Source organism: Lactuca serriola, chromosome 3 (genome assembly GCF_051521515.1).
Source record: "Lactuca serriola cultivar US96UC23 chromosome 3, Lser_US96UC23_V15, whole genome shotgun sequence".
In the NCBI taxonomy this organism is placed as follows: domain Eukaryota; kingdom Viridiplantae; phylum Streptophyta; class Magnoliopsida; order Asterales; family Asteraceae; genus Lactuca; species Lactuca serriola.
The window spans coordinates 71,978,930-71,984,194 of NC_136410.1; the positions used below are offsets into that span (position 1 = coordinate 71,978,930).

Below are 5,265 nucleotides of genomic sequence, written 5' to 3' on the forward strand. Positions count from 1 at the left end.
TATATATATATATATATATATATATATATATATATATATATATATATATATATATAATTATAATAAATACATTTCTTCCTTTCTTATTTTAAAATTATACATTAAAAAATATTTTATGTTTAAATTTTAATTTAATGTTTAATCTTTTTTTTAAATCAACCGGTATAATACACGGGTCTCACACCTAGTTTATTAATAAGATTCGAAATAAATATATTGAAAATTTATTATAAGAAACGTACGTGTATGATAACGATAAATTGATGGTATTTTAGATTTTGTATTTCTTATCAGGGATCCCTCTTATTATTCATATGGTTACGTTTGAAAAGAATAATTTTTATGAACAAAACATTTAGATTTTAAAAAAATTTAGCAAGGAGAGGAAACAATTTATATAAAAAAGCATATTATATTTAAATAATTCATAAAGTAGAAATATTAAAAAGTGTTTTTTAATTATTAGTATAATATTAGTATAATAACTAGGGAAGAACCCCGTTTTGCGGGGTTGGAAATGCCAAAGAAATGGAAACCACCAAGTGAATGACCAAGAATCTGAAAATGAACTGAAATCTAAAATCTTGAAATTACTTTTTTTAGATGCAAAATAGAATAAAGCAAAGCATCACGATTTTGCTTCAGAGGAAATTACAATGTAAAAGATGGAATTTCAACAGTTTTGTTGCGCCAATCTTGAATTTCTCCTAGCAATGATTTCAGCAGTCCAAGTCTTTTCTCTTTTCAGAAAAAATAGAAGCAAAAGTTAAAAGTGACCAAATTTAAACAAAAATGAAGAAACAATTAAGAATAAAAGGTAATAAAAATTAGATGAGTAAAAATACTAACCATTGAAATATGGTCATTACCGAAAGAACTCGTTGTGTTCTCCATTTTAGTTTTATAGTTCCATCTAAGAAGAGACATTAGAGAAGTTTCTGCCACCACTTAAGATCTGGTAATAACTTGCATCAAAATAAGTTAAATTTACAAATATGCCCCTTACAGAAAAGTGAGAAAGAAAACTTCACCTGATTTCATCAATACCAGTTGAAAACACTAAAACCACTCCAGAAGAAAACACACATAAAAACTACATGAAATTGTTTCTTGATTCAATGCCAAAGTAAGTTATTTTTTTCAAACATTAAAAACTCCACGCCAAACATACACATGATTATAGTTTTCAGATACACCTAAAGTTATTAGGAAAGGAAAAACCAATTTCAATCAATCAATAACGATAAAATTTAAAAAAAATAAATAAATAAATAAATAAATAGAGCGAAACTACTAACTTTTATATTTAACGGATATGAGCATTAGTAAATTGAATTATCATTTACCAACTCACCTACTCCTCCATAGGATTGATGAATAATGAAACATTGAAAAGGTTTCCAAAATTTGTCAATATACCTAAGTTGTGTGTTTCATTTCTCCACAGCAGTGTATTTTTTTTTCCCTTTGACCTGCCATCATTCCAATTCCAGAGTCAAACACAAGATTGGAATGGAATCAGGAATAGTAACTATTGCTATAGATATAAAATTTTACCTGTCACCACGCTCCAACAGCCTGAGTTTGTCATAGCCAAGATTTCTGGATCGTTTTTGTACCTGCGGTGTTATTAAGCTAGCAATCAGAAAGGGTAAAACAACAATTTAAAAAATTTGCATAGATGCGCACTTAGCCCTTTGGCATTCTATAGTATAATCATGTAGTCAAAAAAAGTTTAGAATCAGAATGCGTATTTACCTTTTTCAACCGTTAACCTGTAAAGAATCTAGAGTAATAATGCCACCAGTCAATGGAAGTAGCTCCAGCTTAACACTCACTGTGGATCGACCAACAACACACCTGCTTCCAAATACAAAATCCCAAATCCATTAAAAAAATAAAAATAAAAAAATAAAAAGTTAAAAGAGGTGAGTCTTACTCTAGAGGAACTGTACTTTTTAACCACATATGTGTGCGACCAATATCAGTTTTAGAAATGGGAACTATTTGGCTACTATCAACAACTACCTTGCATCTAAACCAAGCACATCGGAATCCTCTCTCAAATGTTGTAAATTCTGCCAATTGACCAACTTTTAAGTTCTGAACACCAAAATTCTCCATTGTGTTGCATCATTCAGAAGTCAATATTTCAAGAAATTTCCTTAATGAGGATGGAAACAATAAGAAAGTAACAACTAATAGGCAAACTTATTTAATTTTTGTTTCTATCAGATTGTTATTAGTAAAAAACTATCAGAAGTATCTAATACAGAGCGTATAACTACACAAATTCCTTGTAGGCAATTCCATCAGAAAGATCGGAATTGCACTGAATATATTTGAAAGCTGATAACTATATTATTCTTGAAAAAGAACATTTTTTCACATATTTGAATTAAAAGCTTACCTGCTTCATCCCCTCGCCACCACCTTGATCTAATGGAAGCTAAAAGTTCAAAAGTAAAAGTTAGAATGTTCACTGAAAAAGAATTAAAAAAAAAAGTTTAAAATCAACGTCGGTTGTTAGCCAAAATTAGCGTTGTCGCACCAAGAAATAAGAACAACAAAATCGGTGTTTGAAATGAATCTGCAAGTGAAATAATCGAAAATTTGAAGGCAATCAGCTAGGGTTCGAATGTCATTGAAAGCATTGAACAGGCAATTTTGACATCGTCTTCAACTCCAACTTTAGAGAAATTGAGGAAAGTAACAACGGGTACAGCGACGATAAAAGGGGTTGGAGGCGGTGGGAAGAGTAAACGGTGGGAGATAAAGAGGGTTGTAGAAAGAACGTATCACCTGATCAAATGGATTAACTAACCCCGGTGGAGGTGGATGGTAAACTGAGAGAGAACGGTGAAGCGGCAGAATGGGTATCAGTCGAATAGATCGACCTCACCCTCTTCGTCGTTGTCGTCGTCTCTCTCTCTCTCTCATTCCGTCTGTAGTTGGGTCACCAACTTATTCGATTAAAGGATAAGCAGTGAATTAAGAGAGACGATGAACAATAATCGAAGCGGTCGAAGCGGTGGGTATCTGTTGTCCGTATCTCATTGGAAGCGGTGGCACCACGTGTAAATCAACGTTTTTAAACCAAATACAGGTGTAAAGCGCATCTCAAAAAAATATTAAAGATGAAACAAAAAATAAATAAAAAAATAAAATCTTTGAACCAAGCCACAACTGTTCAACATGTAATTCAAAATTAGTATATATATAAATTCGGATTTTTGCATGAAACTTGGGAGCGAAGGCAAATAGTCCTATTTAAAGGCTCTGAAGTCTGAACCCTAGTCTCATCATACACCCATTTCTTGTTCAATTGCAAATCATTAAATCTCAGATGCAAACAGCAATGCTTTTCGTATTCATGCCGATGATTAAAGTTGGTCGTATCCATCTACACCCCCCTCGTCTCCGACCTCCATCATGCCCACACTGTTATCATGAGTTTCTACTTCAAAAACAAGAAAATTACAATCGTAGTCTATACAGAGAAATCATGGCGATGAAATTCACCTGGACACCCCCACGGTATAATCTGCTCAAGTTAAACACCGACGGGAGTTCAAAAGGGAATCCAGGTCCATCAAGCTTTGGGGGTTTAATAAGAGATAGTAATGGAAGATGGTTGTGCGGATACATCGGGAAAAATGAAGGGTAGATCATATACAAGTTTGGAGGCTGAAGTTTGGAGCATTTTCAAAGGGTTGTGTCTAATAAAAAAGAAGAATATTTCAAAGGTGTTGATCGAGACAGATTGCCAAGGGGTTCTAATGCTTGGGGTGCAAGGATTCGATAAATTTAAAGATCATGAGCATCACTGACTTAAATCTGTTATCGGGGCTATGAAAAAGATTATGATAGAACAAAGGCAGTCATTGTGCTGATCAACTAGCTAAATTCGGTGGACCACAGTTAGAGGACTACGTTGATTTGGAGGAACCACCGGTCCAATTGATACCGTATTTGTTAGGTGACATTGAATCCGTTGTTTTGGAGTCCGAAAGTAATGATTGATTTCAAGATTAGACTCATCATTTGTATCGTTTGCTTTCAAATTATTTGAGTTCATAACTATTGTCGCGTCTATTTTTGTAATGGATATATATATATATATATATATATATATATATATATATATATATATATATAGAGAGAGAGAGAGAGAGAGAGAGAGATAGGTTCAAATGTTTTTGACAATTATATATATATATATATATATATATATATATATATATATAGAGAGAGAGAGAGAGAGAGAGATAGGTTCAAATGTTTTTGACAATTATTGTGTGCATAAATGCACCAATAGGAATTCAGGAAAAATTTAATTCTTAAATAGTCAAGATAAGGCTAGATATGTAATTTTGCATATAAAGTAAATAATAACTAAAATTAAATCCCTTGATTCATGGATCAAATCCCTTAAATTAGACCACCGATTCTCCCTTTTCTCTAAAAATCATCGTCTACACCCGCCTGACTCTCTGGATTAGTAGCAGCAAGGCAATTGATTTTTCTAGGGTTTAAAGTCGTGGTCTTCGGTTGATCGTCCCAGAAGCAGAAATTAAAACGAAACTAAGGAGCTATTCAAATCGGTTCACTTCATCTTCGAGTTCTCCATCGTCATCTTCGGTTGATCGTCCCAGAAGTCATGGAAGAATTGTTCTCCCTTCATCATCCCTTTTGAAGCTTAATTCCCCATCTTCTCAGGTAATAACAGTCTGTAATGGTAATCATATGTAATCAATCTTCTTACTTTTTAGTTTTTTTTAAGCTTTTGGGCTTTTTATGAAGTTGAATCTACGAAGCACATGAACGAGCGTTTGGTAATGGTTGTTAACTTCTCAGAATTCGTACAAGTTACAACTAATTGATTCTTGATATGAGTTATGACTACGATGATTTAAATAAAGATTTGTGCATCTGATTTGCCCGCCAAATGTTTGTTAAAATGCTTGAATCAAATATTCCAGCCATTTTTTTTTAATATTTGAGCTATCATATCTCTCTCATACTAGCTTGGAATGATATGAAATTTGTTTCTGCATATTTTCGTTTGTGTTAGCTCCAAGTTAGGTTCAGAAGTCATTTAAATTTGATTAATATTAGTTTAGTTATAGTCCTTCGAACATGCAATGTTACAGCTGTATTTTTAGCACTCTTTGTTCAGAAACATTTGTGATCTTTGAACTGTCATATTTACCACATTCTAACTTGTAATAAGTTGACCTTTTTCCAAAGTATTGTCCTCTGTGC

General features: G+C 32.7%; 1 long non-coding RNA gene across 14 annotated transcripts; it reads right to left on the reverse strand.

The window, feature by feature from the left end:
- Positions 1-559: 559 nt before the first annotated feature.
- On the reverse strand, positions 560-3,853 carry LOC145092587 (uncharacterized). Of its 14 annotated transcripts, none has more exons than XR_013702592.1 (8): positions 3,523-3,853; positions 2,803-3,441; positions 2,552-2,590; positions 1,940-2,449; positions 1,759-1,860; positions 1,558-1,619; positions 850-1,472; positions 560-740 (listed from the first exon to the last, which is right to left on the reverse strand). It is a non-coding gene; the product is annotated as an uncharacterized LOC145092587 (long non-coding RNA). The 14 variants fall into 14 exon arrangements; XR_013702593.1 differs by lacking the exon at positions 2,552-2,590 and having other exon boundaries at positions 1,940-2,164; positions 2,411-2,449; positions 3,523-3,851; XR_013702591.1 differs by having other exon boundaries at positions 1,940-2,078; positions 2,411-2,449; positions 2,552-3,441; positions 3,523-3,850.
- Between the last annotated feature and the right edge of the window lie 1,412 nt (positions 3,854-5,265).